The 21,070-nt window shown below is 41.9% G+C and overlaps 1 protein-coding gene across 4 annotated transcripts in view; it reads right to left on the bottom strand.

Annotated features, from left to right (window-relative positions):
• csrnp3 (cysteine-serine-rich nuclear protein 3) overlaps positions 1–21,070 on the bottom strand; it is a 65,737-nt gene that overhangs the window by 8,975 nt on the left and 35,692 nt on the right. Inside the window, exon 1 of one of the 4 annotated variants that reach the window (XM_036958859.1) lies at positions 2,100–2,571. The exons of 1 other annotated variant lie outside the window; for it this stretch is intronic. The gene's annotated coding sequence lies outside the window, so the exon portion shown is untranslated. Of the gene's footprint in view, positions 1–2,099; positions 2,572–21,070 lie in introns of those variants that run through there. 2 more of the 4 variants (XM_036958856.1, XM_036958858.1) reach the window with 2 other exon arrangements.

Raw genomic sequence — 21,070 nt, 5'->3', positions numbered from 1 at the left:
TATCTGTGTTTAGTTGATTAATATCTTATGCTACACTAACATAAATTAAATACATTTTTCTAAACTAATCCAATCTGTTAGTAGTTGGACGTTTTGCACCCGTTACTGAGATGGCCTTACCAGTTTATGTGACTTAGGTCGTCTCAATAATCAACCTTCCCTACCCTGGCAGTCATACTCAAGTTCAAATTGCTAGATATCCTCACTCTGTCAGGATTCCAATAGGAATTACGCATCACTTTGCAAGCCAGCATAATGGCACTTGCAGTCTTGATATGGCCTGTTAACCAGGAGTTTCAACTAGGCCCTCAAAGAAAGGCCTTATGATGTATGTAATACTGAAAGGTAGAATAAATTCTCAAGTTAAATTGTCTGTTCATTGCTCACTCAACCTATAATTCAAAGTTGAGTGAACATGCAATTTTACTTAAGAATGTATGTTTGTTCATCTATATGCCAAAATGTTAAGCAAACTCACAATCCTATTGCAGATGGCTGCCGTAAAATTGTACGTTAAATCAACTTTTACATTTTATTTTTACCATGTGTGGTAGTTACTATGACATAGGTCTGCTTGCACCTGGAGGAGATCCAACATCGACCACAGTACCTTGCACTGTGGAATGTCCAATGTGAGGCGCCCGCTGCATGTACAGTAGGCAACTCATACTGTTGACGCCAATCATTCTGTTCCATTGTCACTTTAATGGATCACAACAAACTCTACATACTTTGATCCAAAACCTATCAGCATTTCCATTCATGAAATATTGAATCAGTCCAGAATGGCCACTTGACCTTATCATTTAGCATCAAAGGGTGCACAGATACTGCAACTTATCAAAGACTGCCTGAATGCCAAGATAATTGAAAAACTTGAAAGACTTTCATTCACCTTTTTGGGTCATTCGGTGTGAAAATGAAACACCATAAATGTCAAGGACATTGAGCAGTTTCCTGTAACCTACTGAGCCTTTCTATGTAGACTATAATCAATGGAGGAAACGTAAAAAGGTATAAGAGGGTTAATACCTCTTTTTCTACCGGTGTCCAACTGGGAAGTTGGACAATGCTCCATGTAATTCAGGAGAAATACAAAATCGTATGGACATTTGAGTTCCATTTCACAAATGGTAGGGCCCGGCCCATACAATGTAAGTACATTTTGTCATTATTTTCAGTAGTTCCCCATTGTTGAAAAACCATTCGTATTCTTAGCCCTCAGCGGATGCTGAGCTATTCTTTGATAGCCAAAGTGGTTTCCATGGAAATGCTGATATACTGGCACAAATAGTGATTTCACAGTGATACTCCTCCAGCTCTATGTCTGTGAAACATAAATGTCACTGCAACTCTACATCTGAAAACGAATGAATACAATGTAGACTAAGGAGGATAATCATTTTTGAGGAAACCACACAAATTAAGAATATTACAAGACAAATATCCTATTACCAACTTCACACAGAACCACAAGCACACAAATAGAATGTTCTGTATGAACAAGGATCACGATGTCTTATCTCACACTGTAGCTATCCCAAAATAGATCCACCCGGACAGGGTATTGTAACACAGTGGCTAATGTAAGCAGACTCCACTTCTAACAGCACAAGCCATAGAACAGAGCTCGTTCCTCCTCTACATCATGCAGTTCTTTCTTTGTCTCCTCCAATGTTGTGTTCTACCTAATCAAGGCTGGGAATACACCACGGTGCATGAGAAAATGCTGGGAGCAATAATGCAGCAAAAGCCTGCTTGCAAAGCCCCTCCCTGTGCTGGCTTCACTGAGCGCACACACATGCACTGTACAAACCAACTGTGTTCCTTTAGGAACTGTGTCCACAGCCCGCGGTGGCATGCTCACATTCTGAATCCAACGGACAATTTCCCCATTCATAAGGTTCGCAAATCACCATCAACAGAGGTGACACACAAGACTCACACTGCAGGTCTGCTATATGGAGTCCCAGTGAAAGCTCTCGTCCCCAAGTTATACTAACAAGCCCACAGCATCTGTAGCAAGTCATGGCACATCAGGTCCTGCAAACGAATACATAAGGGTGCACTTTGTGCCAACTCGGGTAGAAACGACTGACCTGTGTCCACTGGCGTGTTTTCCGACTCCTTTGACCCCCTTCTCACAGTGAGACTTGGGAGCAAAATGAAGCACTCAAAAAGAGGTGACACAGGATAAATGAAGGGCTCCCATTTTGCTTCAGTCCACTGACTTGCTGCGACCCTGCCACTCTGAGGGCTTGAGTGCCGGCTGAGAGGGAGAGATAGGGAGAGGCACAGAGAGACCTGTACATTTCCCAGCCCTGACTGCCACTGCCGGTACCATATGTTTATTGTTAAATGAAGACAGGCACTCTCTCTTTAACTCTCCCTATCCCTTCCTCTCTACCTCCCCCTCTCTGTCTTACTCACCCTAGCCACACAAAGACTCATTAGCTTCTGCAGGCTGAAAGGCTGGATCCTGACTGGAGTGGAGGGAGGGCGCCTGTGAGATCACATGGGTGGGATGTCTGCGAGAGAGTCAGGCGTGCCTGTGCTCCTGCTGTCTGCAGATATTTTTTTTTTACCAGCATGAGCCTGGGAGGGAGGGAAAGACACGAGGGAGAGGAGGGGGGGTAAGAGAGATGCAGAGGGGGAGGGTATGGTGAAGGGGAGGGGAAGAGAGGTAGAGCGAGAGAGTGAGCGAGAGAATAAAGAGAGAGAGAGGGGCAGGGAGCGGAAGAAAAACATTTGATTCCAGGCTCAATAACCCAGTAAGATTAATGGGCACAATGCTTAATAAAACCACAGGAGGAACCATTGCAGGGCTCACAACACTGAGATTGTAAGTAAAATCTCCAGAAAGTGACAAATCCAGCAAAAGAGCCTTATTTGTGCTAATTCCAAAGGTCTTTGAATCATTGAAAATGTATGTATACCTCAGACAAATGGGAATTAGCCTACCCAATACAAGCTAATTATGCCACAAGTTTACTGGCCCCAAAACCAACTAAATATCCAAACCATCACAGTAATAATATAAGGATCTCACATCACAGTGAATACTACAGTATATCACACAGAGAGAGGAGCCCATCTACCTGTGTAATAGTTGTCCCCAGTGAAGTGATTATAGTAGAAGCACCTCCTATCCAAGGAAGTCCTATTTAGTGTGGCTGCGGCTTGTGGAGTCAGAGGGATGATACCATTCTTACACGCAATTGGTGAATGATTCAACATTAGAAGCACTGCACTTCCTCCTACAGCTTTGGCTTAATCTACTGCTTTATAGTCAGACAGGAAGTAAAATCAACACTGGAGCAGTGCTGTTAGGAGCTACAAGCACTATGGCTGATTACAGACAAAAAGGCAAACATACAGAGACAGAGTTACACCAAATGTCAATAAATGTACTTCAATACACACACAAACATTCTATTTACTCCTCTGCCCACAAAATGTGTATTCCAAGATGAAGACATGTAACACTTTGTGCGAGGGCCTAATACACAGTGCACAATGTAAATCCCCAGTGCCTCTGGCGAATGCCTATGTTTAGTGGGTGGTTACAGTGTGAGAAGCATGTTTTTTTACAGTAACATGTTATGTGTTACGGGATTACATTGTTTTATTGATAAACCATTAAAACAAAGCTGTCATCCCTCTCAGGCAGGGGCAATCTGCTGCGTGTGAGTGTCCTCACTGAACATACTGAACTTTCCCTTGACAGCAGCCTGGTCTCATAGACTAGTAAATGTAAATCCGGGACACTCAAATTGGTATGACATGTTTACTACAATTGTTGTGGTTACATAAGATGGAAGGTTAGCTAAAAAAAACTCTAAAATTCTAAGCCGTTGAGGTATATACATTTTTTTCAAGTAAAAAATATACAAAATTTGGCCTTTTCTACTATAGCGCATAGAAACACATTGAATAACACATTCATTCAAAATAGGTAAACGTTGTGAAGTGTCTGTCCTATATCTAGGAGATATTAGAAAGCTTTAGAAAGTTTTTCTGGAGACATATTGAAACAACGTATTTTTGTTGGCACAAAACTAACACCATACTTCCATTAATTTGTATGGATTACCTTCCGATGAGTGCTGTGACACTCGTAGAGCAAAACAGAGAACACCATCGTGAGTCTCCCCTTTCCACAGTTGGGTAATATTTGTTTGTAGGCCAAACCATTCACTTTCGGGATGTCTCAAGGGTCTGACAAATATCGCTGTAGCTCGGCCACCTTCCACTGCAGATGCGGAAGGCCGCCATAGGTGGATGCAGTGGATTGAGACTCGGCCCATGCAAAACAGATCTAGCTTAAACTGATTGATTTTGATGGCAATTTTTTCATTATATTACTTAGATTGTCGCACGTGTGTGGCCCAGCACTGGGTTGTGTATCGGAGGACGCATGACTTTCAACCTTCGTCTCTCCCGAGCCCGTACGGGAGTTGTAGCGATGAGACAAGATAGTAGCTACTAAACAATTGGATACCATGAAATTGGGGAGAAAAAGGGGTAAAATTCAACAAACATAAATAAATATATATGAGGAACATATATATATATATACCATGCCTTGCGAAAGTATTCGGCCCCCTTGAACTTTGCAACCTTTTGCCACATTTCAGGCTTCAAACATAAATATATAAAACTGTATTTTTTTGTGAAGAATCAACAACAAGTGGGACACAATCATGAAGTGGAACGACATTTATTGGATATTTCAAACTTGTTTAACAAATCAAAAACTGAAAAATTGGGCGTGCAAAATTATTCAGCCCCTTTACTTTCAGTGCAGCAAACTCTCTCCAGAAGTTCAGTGAGGATCTCTGAATGATCCAATGTTGACCTAAATGACTAATGATGATAAATACAATCCACCTGTGTGTAATCAAGTCTCCGCATAAATGCACCTGCACTGTGATAGTCTCAGAGGTCCGTTAAAAGCGCAGAGAGCATCATGAAGAACAAGGAACACACCAGGCAGGACCGAGATACTGTTGTGAAGAAGTTTAAAGCTGGATTTGGATACAAAAAGATTTCCCAAGCTTTAAACATCCCAAGGAGCACTGTGCAAGCGATAATATTGAAATGGAAGGAGTATCAGACCACTGCAAATCTACCAAGACCTGGCCGTCCCTCTAAACTTTCAGCTCATACAAGGAGAAGACTGATCAGAGATGCAGCCAAGAGGCCCATGATCACTCTGGATGAACTGCAGAGATCTACAGCTGAGGTGGGAGACTCTGTCCATAGGACAACAATCAGTCTTATATTGCACAAATCTGGCCTTTATGGAAGAGTGGCAAGAAGAAAGCCATTTCTTAAAGATATCCATAAAAAGTGTCGTTTAAAGTTTGCCACAAGCCACCTGGGTGACACACCAAACATGTGGAAGAAGGTGCTCTGGTCAGATGAAACCAAAATTGAACTTTTTGGCAACAATGCAAAACGTTATGTTTGGCGTAAAAGCAACACAGCTGAACACACCATCCCCACTGTCAAACATGGTGGTGGCAGCATCATGGTTTGGGCCTGCTTTTCTTCAGCAGGGACAGGGAAGATGGTTAAAATTGATGGGAAGATGGATGGAGCCAAATACAGGACCATTCTGGAAGAAAACCTGATGGAGTCTGCAAAAGACCTGAGACTGGGACGGAGATTTGTCTTCCAACAAGACAATGATCCAAAACATAAAGCAAAATCTACAATGGAATGGTTCAAAAATAAACATATCCAGGTGTTAGAATGGCCAAGTCAAAGTCCAGACCTGAATCCAATCGAGAATCTGTGGAAAGAACTGAAAACTGCTGTTCACAAATGCTCTCCATCCAACCTCACTGAGCTCAAGCTGTTTTGCAAGGAGGAATGGGAAAAAATCGATGTGCAAAACTGATAGAGACATACCCCAAGCGACTTACAGCTGTAATCGCAGCAAAAGGTGGCGCTACAAAGTATGAACTTAAGGGGGCTGAATAATTTTGCACGCCCAATTTTTCAGTTTTTGATTTGTTAAAAAAGTTTGAAATATCCAATAAATTTTGTTCCACTTCATGATTGTGTCCCACTTGTTGTTGATTCTTCACAAAAAATAGTTTTATATCTTTATGTTTGAAGCCTGAAATGTGGCAAAAGGTCGCAAAGTTCAAGGGGGCCGAATACTTTCGCAAGGCACTGTATATTTAACCTCTTTATTATGGCAAGCCTAAATAAGTTCAGGAGTAAGAAGGTACTTAACAAGTCACATAATAGATTGCATGGACTCACTCTGTGTGCAATAATAGTCTTTAACATGATTTTTGAATGACTTCCTCATCTCTGTACCCCACACATACAATGATCTGTTAGGTCCGTCAGTCAAGCAGTGACTTTAAAATAGGGATTCAACCACAATGACCAGATAGGTATTCTAAAGACGCGCAAAAAAAGACACCTATTGGTAGATATAAAAAGCAGACATTGAATATCCATTTGATCATGGGGAAGTTATTAATTACACTTTGGATGGTGGATCAATACACCCAGTCACTACAAAGATACAGGTGTCTTTCCTAACTCAGTTGCCGAAGAGGAAGGAAACCGCTCAGGGATTTCACCATGAGGCCAATGGTGACTTTAAAATAGTTACAGAGTTGAATGGCTGTGATAGGAGAAAACTGATGACGGATCAACAACATTGTAGTTATTCCACAACACTAACCTAACTGACAGAGTGAAAAGAAGGAAGATGGTACAGAATAAAAATATTACAAAACATGCAACAAGGCAATAAATTACTGCAAAAGATGTGGCAAAGCAATTCGCGTTTTTTCCTGAATACAATGTGTTATGTTGGGGTTATCCAATACAACACATTAGAGTACCAATCTCCATATTTTCTAGCATTGTGGTGGCTGCATCATGTTATGGGTATGCTTGTAATTGTTAAGAACTGGGAAGTTTTTCAGGATAAAAAGGAAGCGGAATGGAGCTAAGCACAGGCAGAATCTTAGAGGAAAACTTGGTTCAGTGTGCTTTTCAACCGACACTGGGATATTAAATAATCTTTCAGCAGGACGATAACCTAAAACCCAAGGCCAAATCTACACTGGAGTTGCTTACCAAGAAGATAGTGAATGTTCCTGAGTGGCCGAGTTACAGTTTTGACTTAAATCTACTTGAAAATCTATGGCAAGACCTGGAAATGGTTGTCTAGCAAAAATCAGCAACCAATTTGACAGAGCTTGAAGATTTTTTTTTAAGAATAATGGGCAACTTTTGCACAATCCAGGTGAGAAAAGCTCTAAGAGACTTAACCAGAAAGACTCACAGCTAAAATCCCTGTCAAAGGTGCTTCTGCAAAATATTGAGGGGTGTGAATAATTATGGAAATGAGATGTTTCTGTCATTTATTTTCAATATGTTTTCACTATGTCATTACGGGGTATTGTGTGTTGATGGGTGAGAAAACATTTTTGTAATCAATTTTGAATTCAGGCTGTAACACAACAAAATGTGGATTAAGTCAAGGGGTATGGATACTTTCTGAAGGCACTGTAAATGTGCATAAAATAACTCACCAACAATAATTATTGAAGCATTGAAGTTAAAGACACCAAACCAACATTCAAATGTTCAGGCTATCCTACGTTCAAGTTTTTTTTCAGACTAAAACGATAGACATTTGCATAATATAAAACTCACCAAAAGTAACCTTTGAATTGTTCAAGCTAGATACACCAGCACCAACTTTGATATGTTCAGGCTGTCCTAACTTTTCATCTACCTACTTTGTCAACTATAAACAGTCACCACCAATACCACAGCAAAAACTACCACTGCTATAACGTATTTCAAAACCATACATTCTTTAAAACATGCTAGCCAACACACCACATTTTCTTCAGGAAATGTACTTTCCAGTGATCACTGTTAGCCTGAAGAGTGAATTTATTAGATACAACAACAGCTAGCTATCAATAGGTCAACATTCAATAGCCTAAAACTTTTGAATCATTACATCATCATTCAACTAAAATCAAACTTCATTTACACTGAACGTTTTACAAAAGTAGGTTGCGCATCGATCTGAAACCCACAGCTTGAATGAGAGTTGCTTTGCTTTCCTAAAGGTGTTGTCCACATGATCCTCGCTTTTATTCCTATTTTATGACAGAAGATCACTTTGTCTTGTCATTCTTGTTTTCATTTTCACACACAACAACTGTAGTTTAGACATTTTTGTGATCTAACTGACTCACAATCCAAAGTAATATGGTTGATATAGTAGGCTATCAAAGTAATCGGCCAAATTATTTTACTACATTTAAACTTTGACCACTAACACAAAAATACTTTTAAAGAGTTAAAGGAAGTCCCACCAATTGCACATCATGTACAACTACCATCTAGTTGTTATTATTCTTCACAACGCTACTCCTCTTACAACATTTAAGATAGAGATGCCATTCAAACTTTTAAAGAGTAGACTGGTCTGGAAGAGTGTGCTTTTATACATTTTAAAACTATTTAACTTGCTGTCCTTTTATTTGTCCTCCATCCACGTTCATGGCCTGGCCTGCTAGCTGTATGAATCGCCGTGCCTCCAGCTCGCCTAGCTACTCACTGGACTCTATGATCCCTCGGCTACACATGCCTCTCCCTAATGTCAACATGCCTTGTCTATTGCTGTTTTGGTTAGTAATTTTTGCCTTATTGCACTGTAGAGCCTCCAGCCCTGCTCAATATGCCTTAGCTAGCCCTTATGTTCCACCCCCCACACATGCGGTGACCTCACCTGGCTTAAATGGTGCCTCTAGAGACAACACATCTCATCGTCACTCAATGCCTAGGCTTACCTACACTGTACTCACATCCTACCATACCCTTGTCTGTACATTATGCCTTGAATCTATTCTTCCTCGCCCAGAAACCTGCTCCTTTTACACTCTGTTCCGAACGCACTAGACGACCAGTTCTTTTAGCCTTTAACCAAACTCTTATCCTACTCCTCATTTGTTCCTCTGGTGATGTAGAGGTTAACAAGGCCCTGCAGCCCCAGCATCACTCCCATTCCCCAGGCGCTCTCATTTGTTGACTTCTGTAACTGGAAAAGCATTGGTTTCATGCATGTTAACATTAGAAGCCTCCTGCCTAAGTTTGTTTTATTCACTGCTTTACCACACTCCGCCAACCCGGATGTCCTAGCCGTGTCTGAATCCTGGCTTAGGAAGGCCATCAAAAATCCAGAAATATCCATCCCTAACTATAACATTTTCCAAAAGGATAGAACTGCCAAATGTGGCGGAGTTGCAATCTACTGCAGAGATAGCCTGCAGAGTTCTGTCATACTATCTAGGTCTGTGCCCAAACAATTCGAGCTTCTACTTTTAAATATCCACCTTTCCAGAAACAAGTTTCTCAACGTTGCCACTTGCTATAGACCACCCTCTGCCCCCGGCTGTGCCCTGGACACCATATGTGAATTGATTGCCCCCCATCTATCTTCAGAGCTTGTGCTGCTAGGTGACCTAAACTGGGACATGCTTAACACCCCAGCTGTCCTACAATCTAAGCTTGATGCCCTCAATCTCACGCAAATTATCAATGAACCCACCAGGTACAACCCCAAATCCGTAAACACGGGAACCCTCATAGATATCATCCTAACCAACCTGCCCTCCAAATACACCTCTGCTGTTTTCAACCAGAATCTCAGCGATCACTGCCTGATTTCCTGCATCCATAATGGGTCTGCGGTCAAACAACCACCCCTCATCACTGTCAAACGCTTCCTAAAATACTTCAGCGAGCAGGCCTTTCTAATCGACCTGGCACGGGTATCCTGGAAGGATATTGAACTCATCCCATCAGTAGAGGATGCCTGGTTATTATTTAAATGTGCCTTCCTCACCATTTTAAATAAGCATGTCCCTATCAAAAAAATTTAAAACCAGGAACAGATATAGCCCGTAGTTCTCTCCAGACCTGACTGCCCTTGACCAGCACAAAAACATACTGTGGCGTTCTGCATTGGCATCGAATAGCCCCCGTGATATGCAACTTTTCAGGGAAGTTAGGAACCAATATACACAGGCAGTTAGGAAAGCTAAGGCTTGCCTTTTCAAGCAGACATTTGCATCCTGTAGCACAAACTCCAAACAGTTCTGGGACACTAAAGTCCATGGAGAATAAGAGCACCTCCTCCCAGCTGCACTCTGCACTGAGGCTAGGAAACACTGTCACCACCGATAAATTCACAATAATTGAGAATTTCAATAAGCATTTTTCTACTGCTGGCCATGCTTTCCACCTGGCTTCCCCTACCCCAGTCAACAGCCCTGCACCCCCCACAGCAACTCGTCGAAGCCTCCGCCATTTCTCCTTCACACAAATTCAGATAGCTGATGTTCTGAAAGAGCTGCAAAATCTGGACCCCTACAAATCAGCCGGGCTAGACAATCTGGACCCTCTTTCTAAAATTATCTGCCAAAATTGTTGTAACCCCTATTACTAGCCTGTTCAACCTCTCTTTTCTGAGATTCCCAAAGATTGGCTAGCTGCCACGGTCATCCCCCTCTTCAAAGGGGGAGACACTCTAGACCAAAACTGTTACACATCTATATCTATCCTACCCTGCCTTTCTATGGTCTTCGAAAGCCAAATTAACAAACAGATTACCGACCATGTCGAATCCCACAGTACCTTCTCTGCTATGCAATCTGGTTTCAGAGCTGGTCATGGGTGCACCTCAGCCACGCTCAAGGTGCTAAACGATATCATAACCGCCATCGATAAGAGACATTACCGTGCAGCTGTATTCATCGACCTGGCCAAGGCTTTCGACTCTGTCAATCATTACATTCTTATTGGCAGACTCAACAGCCTTGGCTTCTCAAATGATTGCCTCGCCTGGTTCACCAACTACTTCTCAGACAGAGTTCAGTGTGTCAAATCGGAGGGCCTGTTGTCCAGACCTCTAGCAGTCTCTATGGGGGTTCCACAGGGTTCAATTCTCGGGCCAACTCTCTTCTCTGTATACATCAATGATGTCGCTCTTGCTGCTGGTGATTCTCTGATCCACTTTTAAGCAGACACCATTCTGTATACTTCTGCCCCTTCTTTGGACACTGTGTTAACTAACCTCCAGACGAGCTTCAATGCCACACAACTCTCCTTCCCTGGCCTCCATCTGCTCTTAAATGCAAGTAAAACTAAATGCATGCTCTTCAAACAGTCGCTGCCCACACCCTCCCACCCAACTAGCATCAAAACGCTGGACGGTTCTGACCTAGAATATGTGGATGTATCTACAAATACCTAGGTGTCGATTAGACTGTAAACTCTCCTTCCAGACTCACATTAAGCATAATTTCGCAACAAAGCCTCCTTCACTCATGCTGCCAAACTTACCCTCGTAAACCTGACTATTCTACCAATCCTTGACTTCGGCAATGTCATTTACAAAATAGCCCCCAAATCTCTACTCATCAAACTGGATGTAGTCTATCACCAAAGCCCCATATACTACCCACCACTGCAACCTGTATGCCCTTGTTAGCTGGCCCTCACTACATATCCGTCGCCAAACCCACTGGCTCCAGGTCATCAATAAGTCTTACCTAGGTAAAGCCCTGCATTACCTCAGCTCACTGGTCACCATAGCAACACTCACCCGTAGCACGGGCTCCAGCAGGTATATTGCACGGGTCATCGCCAAAGCCAACACTTATTTGGCCGCCTTTCCTTCCAGTTCTCTGCTGCCAATGACTGGAACGAATTGCAACAATCTCTGTAACTGGAGACTCATATCTCCCTCTCTAACTTTAAGCATCAGTTGTCTGAGCAGCTTACCGATCACTGTACCTGTACACAGCCAATCAGTAAATAGCACACCCTCATCCCCATATTATTACTACCCTCTTGCTCTTTTGCACCCCAGTATCTCTACTTGCACATCATCATCTGCACATCTATCACTCCAGTATTAATGCTAAATTGTAATTATTTTCACCTCTAGGACCTATTTCTTGCCTACCTCCCTACTCTTCTACATTTGCACACACTGTATATAGATTTTTCTATTTTTATTTTCTTTTGTGTTATTGACTGTACGTTTGTTTATGTGTAACTCTGTGTTGTTGTTTGTGTTGCACTGCTTTGCTTTATCTTGGACAGGTCGCAATTGTAAATGAGAACTTGTTCTCAACTGGCCTACCTGGTTAAATAAAGGTGAATAAAAAATTAAAAAAATCTTAAAAAGGGATTTCTTCAGCATTCATCACACCCAACATTTTATTCTATTAACTGTAAACAATGTAACTTTTTACACAAATCAGTTACTTTGACCACTTTCCCAACTTCAAATTCTTTAAAACTTTTTATCAACTATAACTATACACATTTGCGTAAATTAGCATAAAACATCACACCAACAGTAAGTCTTGAACCGTTTAACCTTTTACTGCAGTGGGCTAAATCAGGGTCACAGTGTTTCTTGGTAGTCTTAAACAAATCTACTTGGAAACAAAAGTATACACCTCACACATGGTCATGAGTTTTTAAAAATAAGACATCCGTACCATGTTAAATATAGAGTTGAAATGTATTCAATTTTGAGTTTGCGTCCCAATATTACATTTTATAAACATCACAGAAGACTGAAATATAACAAAAACGTTTGACATTAAAACACTGGATTTTCTGCATTTGAAAAAAAGTATATGTTTATTAATTATGAAAAATATTACTAACGTTCCACCCATGAGGCCACTAGAGGAGGCCACTAGAGGAGGCCACTAGAGGACGCTTCGGGCATTCGACTGAATGAAATCGGATTTCTTCCACATTCTAAAGCTTCCATTGTTGAAAACTCCCATGACTACCAACATTCTACTCACTGTAAACATTCTAACTTTAGACACAAATCAGCCACTTTGACCACTTTCCCAACAACTTAAACAAACACTTAGAGGGTATGACATCTTGGTCTACTTCCATGGAGTGATTTAAATCTTTTTTATTAAGATGTTGCATTGAATTCAATATTTTTGCATTTGTAATGCACAAATTGAATAACTGAATTCTGAAATTGAATTTCTATCTAAATAATGAAATGAATATTGAATTTAGTTGTAAAATGTCATTTCTATTTAATTAAATGAAATATTTCCGCATTAAGTTTCAATATGGTAGATATTGCATTCTTGGTCTGTGTATGAAGTTTGATCATCATTTCAAGTTGAGAAAAGTTTTAAATATTCAATTTCTCTAAGGTTCTCTCAGGTTCCGTTTTCAAATTCAGTTCTCTAAATTCTGATTCAAACCAACATCCTGGTACTTTGCTAGCTATTATGACCCCATGCCTGAAAGGTGAGACTATGGAGCATTTACATGCCTTGTGTTTCCCTTTACGATACTCACAAGCCGCACAGGACACATTACAAGGGAGTGTGACAAACAGACACAATTTGACCCCCATAATAATATTGTTGAATATCTCTGTGTAGCAGAGCCTGGGGAGAGGCCACTACCACTAGACCAGAGCTAGGAGGGGTTTCAGGGTACATAGGCTCAGTGAGGCAGAGTTCAAACGTAGGTTTTTATTATTTGTACTAATTTGTACTAACTAGGCTGAGTGAGTTTGCTGAACTCTGGACGTTGTATACGTTTATTAATTACAGATGTCACAGCCTTCATAACCCTAGAAGTGCAAAACAGGGCCAAAGTTTGCTGTACTTTGAGATTGTATATGGTAATGTATTACAGATGTTACAGCATTAAAGATCACAGTGCAGTTGACACATGTGCGCGGTTGTATAAGCGGGTTAACAGACTTATACAACCGCACCAGGCCCATCCCTCAGTTTTTTTTTTTTTTACCAAAACAGAGGTGGGGTGTTGCTTTGTTATCGTTTCAATTAGGGACAACGTTTTTTGTTACTGAAGTTATAGTCTAAGTTCCTTTTTCTTGAGCATTTCTGGTTTTAAGTTACGTAATAAAGAATCTATGTTTGAACGGTTTACTCTGCCTCACTGAGCCTTTGTACCCTGAAACCCCTCCTAGCTCAGGTCCATGGCAGTGGCCTCTCCCCAGGCTCTCCTACACAGGGATATTTAACTACAGTGAGCTCCAAAAGTATTGTTTAAGCTCTGTACTCCAGCACTTTGGATTTGAAATGATACAATGACTATGAGGTTATCGTGCAAACTGTCAGATTTAATTTGAGGTTATTTTCATCCATTCATTTTGAACCGTTTCGAAACTACAACACTTTTTGTACATAGTCCACCCAATGTTAAGGGTGAGACACAGAGTAGGTGAACGGATGATCTCCTCATGTGTAGTTCCTACCATGAACCATGGAGGAGGAGGTGTGAGGGTGCTTTGATGGTGACACTGTCTGTGATTTATTTAGAATTCAAGGCACACTTAACCAGCATGGCTACCACAGCATTCTGCAGCGTACGCCATCCCATCTGGTTTGCATTTAGTGGGACTGTCAATTGTTTTTCAACAGGACAATGACCCAACACACCTCCAGGCTGTGTAAGGGCTATTTGACCAAGAAGGAGAGTGATGGAGTGCTGCATCAGATGACCTGGCCTCCACAATCACCCCAGTCCTCAACCCAATTGAGATGGTTTTAGGATGAGTTGGACCACAGAGTGAAGGAAAAGCAGCCAACAAGTGCTCAGAATATGTGGGAACTCCTTCAAGACTGTTGGAAAAGCATTCCATGTGAAGCTGGTTGAGAGAATCCCAAGAGTGTGCAAAGCTGTCATCAGGGAAAAGGGTGGCTACTTGGAAGAATCTCAAATAGAAAATATATTTTGATTTGTTTAACACTTTTTTGGTTACTACATGTTCCATATGTGTTATTAACTTCATTTTGAGGTCTTCACTATTATTCTACAAGGTAGAAAATAGTACAAATAAAGAAAAACCCTGGAATGAGTAGGTGTGTACAAACTTTTTACTGGCACTGTATATTGAATTTAAATAGAATTTTAAAACAGAATGCAATATTCATTCAATTCCGTTTCAAATCATTAAATATAAGTTAAATTTATGAAAGTAATTATTCAATTTGTGCATTACAATTTCCAAAACATTGAATTCAAATATAGTTTCTGTGGACACTTAAATCACTTCATATTCTTCTATGCCATTTAAATATGAAATTTGAACAGAAACTGAGTGTACAAAACATTATGAACACCTGCTCTTTCCATGACATAGACTGACGAGGTGAATCCAGGTGAAAGACATTATCCCTTATTGATGTTACTCGTTAAATCCACTTCAAATCAGTGTAAATGAAGGGGAGAAGACAGGTTTAAAGCCTTGAGACAATTGAGACATGGATTGTGTATGTGCACCATTCAGAGGTTTAAAGGGCAAGACAACATACCTTTGAACAAGGTATGGTAGTAGGTGCCTGGTGCACCTGTTTGAGTGTGTCAAGAACTGAAACGCTGCTGGGTTTTTCACACTCAACAGTTTCCTCTTTGTATCAAGAATGGTCCACCACCCAAAGGACATCCAGACAAGTTGTTCCTAATGTTTTGTACACTCAGTGTATATTATCTCAGAAAGAAAACATCACGTGTAAGTTTAACCATTTATTAGAAAAGATGCATGGTTTGATGTTAGGGCAGCTGCTCGTTCAGGATAGTTCAGGGCCCAGGCGAAGCCTCACTTTAACTACATCCAGCTGATTAACTAGGTGTGCGACAGAATGCACCGTTGAAGAGCTCTCAATAGACCAGCGAAGGTCATTCTACCATACATGACTGAGTACTAGGCCTATGTGTACGTATTAAATATGTGTAGCATGAGCTAACGCAGCCGTATGACTATTTCACATATGACGCACCACCGGGTAACCTCGATGAGGCAAGATGAGCTGTCATCTTGGATCATGAGGATATTCTACATGTGAACACAGCCAACCACCTGCAATATAGATGCACCGCCAGGTGGCCTTGCTGAGCAATATGAGCTTTGCGTGAGAGTTTTCTAAGTACGAGCCCAAACAACCACCTGCAAAATAGGCGCAGTGCTGGGTGCCAGCCACCCACCTGAGCTAACAGTGTTATATACTGTATCAGATGCGATGCAGAACAAAAGCAACCTAGTTACTGGACCATATGGATGACGCAATCATGATCATAATAGTAATTAGTGCCGGAACTCATGCAGGCTCCACGCTCTCAGAGTGAAACATCGTAGGCAGTAGAAGATTATGGCCCATAATCTTGAGGGTCAAGCCGTGATCGATGAGAAGCAACACCGATGCAGGAGTGTGCAGCCCATAGCTCAGAGCTGACACATAGCGCTGACGAAGGAACCAGAGCAGTGAGGAGTTCCAGGATCTTGTCATTGGTTGCCAGCATCGGTGTTGAACAAGGTAGCATAACATGAGAGGACAAAGCAACGTTAGTTATTTTTATGACCACCTTGTGTTCCATCGTCAATTCTTCATTGCTGAGTATAAAATTACTTTCAATATGTAAGTGTCCATAAAACAATACAATTTGATATAGCATGCAAGATTAAAGGGATGGAACATTTAGTGCAATTCAGACTGAAGATCCCATATAAGCCATCAAACAGACCGCTTCTAGCAAAGGTTAATGTAAACCCAACACCAATGAACTCAAACTTGTGCTACTGAGAGAGGAGAGATACTCCTGATATGCATGCCGGTTGCTTTCCGTAGGAGACAGATGGATTCCTGAGCGAACTACTCGGCTAAGGTTCCTGACAAGGGCGTTTGCAGTAGCCGTGTTACTGTCACACCGGCAGTCATGAGTCAAGACCGCAGTAAAAATCCTTGTGACCGTTGAGTCGCGGTAATCTCCTTTTATGCACACTGGACATGCTTTAGTAGTACCCAACTTACTAACGACCATCAGGTTCTAATGGCCTGGTACTCAGGGCCCTATTGTTTCTTTAACCACTCTGACATCAATGCAAATGCAATCAAAAATCACATTTAAAAAAGTGTCATCAAAATAAACTCACCTGTTGTATTCGCCGCATGTGACAAATAAACTTTGATTTGATTTATTTGTATGAACATAAGATTCAACAACTGAGACATAAACTGAACAAGTTCCACAGACATGTGACTAACATAAATGGAATAATGTGTCCCTGAACAAAGGGGGGTTCAAAAGTAACAGTCAGTATCTGGTGTGGCCACCAGCTGCATTAAGTACTCCTCATGGACTGCACCAGCTTTGTCAGTTCTTGCTGTGAGATGTTACCCCACTCTTCCACCAAGGCACCTGCGAGTTCTCAGACATTTCTGGGGGGAATGGGCCTAGCCCTCACTCTCAGATCCAACAGGTCCCAGACGTGCTCAACGGGATTAAGATCCGGGCTGTTCGCTGGCCATGGCAGAACACTGACTTTCCCGTCTTGCAGGAAATCAGGCACAGAACGAGCAGTATGGCTGGTGGCATTGTCATGCTGGAGGGTCATGTCAGGATGAGCCTGCAGGAAGGGAGGAGGATGTAACACACAGCGTTGAGATTGCCTGCATTGACAACAAGCTCAGTCCAATGATGCTGTGACACACAGCCCCAGACCATGACAGACCCTCCACCTCCAAATCAATCCCGCTCCAGAGTACAGGCCTCAGTGTAACACTTATTCCTTCGACGATAAACGCAAATCCGACCATCACCTCTGGTGAGACAAAACTTTGACTCATCAGTGAAGAGCACTTTTTGCCAGTACTGTCTGGTCCAGCGACGGTGGATTTGTGCCCATAGGCAACGTTGTTGCTGGTGATGTCTGGTGAGGACCTGCCTTACAACAGGCCTACAAGCCCTTTCTGATGTAACTCGGGCAGTTGTTGTTGCCATCCTGTACCTGTCCCGCAGGTGTGATGTTCGGATGTACCGATCCTGTGCAGGTGTCGTTACATGTGGTCTGCCACTGCGAGGACGATCAGCTGTCCGTCCTGTCTCCCTGTAGCGCTGTCTTAGGCGTCTCACAGTACAGACATTGCAATTTATTGCCCTGGCCACATCTGCAGTCCTCAGGCCTCCTTGCAGCATGCCTAAGGCACATTCACGCAAATAAGCAGAGACCCTGGGCATCTTTCTTTTTGTGTTTTTCAGAGTCAGTAGAAAGGCCTCTTTAGTGTGCTACGTTTTAATAACTGTGACCTTATTTTAAAAATAAAATATTTAACCTTTATTTAACCAGGTAGGCCAGTTGAGAACAAGTTCTCACTTACAACTCCGACCTGGCCAAGATAAAACAAAGCAGTGCGACAAAAAACAACAACACATAGTTACACATGGGATAAACAAAAGTACAGTCAATAACACAATAGAAAAATCTATATACAGTGTGTGCAAATCGAGTAAGGAGGTAAGGCAATAAATAGGCCATAGTAGCGAAGTAATGACAATTTAGCAAATTAACACTGGAGTGATAGATGTGCAGATGATGATGTACAAGAAGAAATGTGTGCAAAAAAGTAAATAAAAACAATACGGGGATGAGGAAAGTAGTAGGATGGGCTATTTAAAGATGGGCTATGTACAGCTGCAGCGATTGGTAAGCTGCTCAGAGAGCTGATGCTTAAAGTTAGTGAGGGAGATAAGTCTCCAACTTCAGCAATTTTTACAATTCGTTCCAGTCATTGGCAGCAGAGAACTGGAAGGATAGGCGGCCAAAGTAGGTGTTGGCTCTGGGGATGACCAGTGAGATATACTTGCTGGAGCGCGTGCTACGGGTGGGCGTTGTTATAATTGCCTATCGTCTGTAAGCTGTTAGTGTCTTAACGACTGTTCCACAGGTGCCTGTTAATGAATTGTTTTTGGTTGAACAAGCATGGGAAACCGTGTTTAAACCCTTTACAATGAAGATCTGTAAGGCCACACAGAGGGCTAGAGATAATTACAGACACCTGTGATATGTCTTGTGATAGATCCTTGAACGATACCAAAATTCTGGTAGTTTACTGGTAAACTTCTAAAGTTTTCAGTAATATACCCTCCCTTTGCAACCCTAGTTACGCCTAATATGGCAATTCATATTTTTGTTAACTTACATCTCAAAGCCATGCATTCAAGAAGCCTTTACCTGGTGTACACATATTTCTCTGTCCTTGATTGAAGCCCTCAATCTGTATTTTTTTTTACCTTGTAACTGATTAGCTACAAGTATAACGCAATGAAATATCTCATTCTTACAAAAAATGTATGTATAGGCTGAAAAAACTTTTTCGTCCCTTCCTCTGACACGCCTGGTAGAGAGATCCTGGATGGCAGGGAGCTCAACCCTAGTGGTGTACTGGGCTGTACGCACTACCCTCTGTAGCGCCTTGCGATCGGATGCCAAACAGTTGCCTTACCTACGCCTCCTGAAGGGGAAGGAGGCATTGTCGTGCCGTCTTCACGACTGTGTTGATGTGTGTGCACCATGATAGTTACATAGTGATGTGGACAATGAGGAACTTGAATCTCTCAACCTGTTCGATAACAGTCCCGTCGATATGGATGGGGCATGTTCGGCACTCCGTTTCCTGTAGTCCACGATCAGCTCCTTTTCCTTGCTGACGTTGAGGGAAAGGTTGTTGTCCTGGCACCACACTGTCAGGTCTCTGAACTCCTCCCTATAGGGTGTCTTATTGTCATCAGTGGTCAGGCCTACCACCGTTGTGTCGTCTGCAAACTTAATGATGGTGTTGGAGTTGTGCACGGCCACGCAGTCCTGGGTGAATGGGGAGTACAGGAGGGGCCTTCGTGTTGAGAGTCAGCATGGCAGGTGTGTTGTTGCCTCACCACCTGGAGACAACCCATTATGAAGTACAAGATCCAGTTGCAGAGGGAAGTGTTTAATCCCAGGGTCCTTAGTTTAGTGATTAGTTTGGAGGGCACAATGATGTTCAATGATGAGCTTAAGTCAATGAACAGCATTCTCACGTAGGTGTAACTTTTGTCCAGGTGGTAAAGGGCAATGTGGAGGGCAATAGAGATTGTCATCTGTGGATCTGTTGAGAAGGTATGCGAATTGGAGTGTGTACAGGGTGTCTAGGATGATGGTGTTGATGTGAGCTATGGCCAGCCTTTGAAAGCATTTCATAGCTACATGTGTGATTGCTACAGGGAAATAATAATTTAAACAGGTTACCTTGGCATTTATGGGCACAGGGACTGTTTCTGCTTGAAACTTATTACAGACTGGGTCAGGAAGAGGTTGAAAATGTCAATGAAGACACTTGCCAGCTGGTCAGCGCATGGTCTGAGTACCCGTCCTGGAAATCCAGGCCCTGCGGCCTTGTGAATGTTAACCTGTTTAAAGGTCTTACTCACATCATGATGGCTACAGCCATCAGAAACAGTTGGTGCCCTCATGCATAGTTCAGTGTTGCTAGCCTCGAAGCGGACAAAGACGATATTTAGCTCTGACGAGGTCCAGTGTGTGTGGAGATTTGCGCACGACTGAGAGCCTAAGTTTGCCTGTCAGTGTTTTTTGGTGGGAGAAGAAAGGGGAGGAGCTGAAGGTAATGGTCAAGATTCCTCACAAAATATGAGAATACTTTGAGCTTTAGTGTATAACTCAAAGGTTAGAAAACCACCATGACTCCTCCCAGAGCAGGGTTAATAGTGTAACTATGACTTGCATGTTGCATGCTCTGTATCAAATCAAATTTTATTGGTCACATACACATGGTTAGCAGATGTTAATGCGAGTGTAGCGACATGCTTCTGCTTCTAGTTCTGACAGATTACTTGTTAGATATTACTGCACTAACAAATTTACAATGACTACCTTATACACACAAATGTAAAAGGGACGAATAAGAATATGTACATATAAATATATGGATGAGCGATGGCCGTGCGGCATAGGCAAGATGCAGTAGATGGTATAGAATACAGTATATACATATGAGATGAGTAATGTAGGATATGTAAACATTATTAAAGTGGCATTATTTAATGTGACTAGTGATAACTTTATTAAATCCATTTATTAAAGTGGCCAGAGATTTGAGTCTGTATGTTGGCAGCAGCCTCTATGTTAGTGATGGCTGTTAAACAGTCTGATGGC

This window comes from Oncorhynchus mykiss, chromosome 22, assembly GCF_013265735.2.
Source record: "Oncorhynchus mykiss isolate Arlee chromosome 22, USDA_OmykA_1.1, whole genome shotgun sequence".
NCBI lineage: Eukaryota > Metazoa > Chordata > Actinopteri > Salmoniformes > Salmonidae > Oncorhynchus > Oncorhynchus mykiss.
Note: the sequence above shows the minus strand (reverse complement) of the source record. Positions and strands in the feature narration are given on the sequence as shown.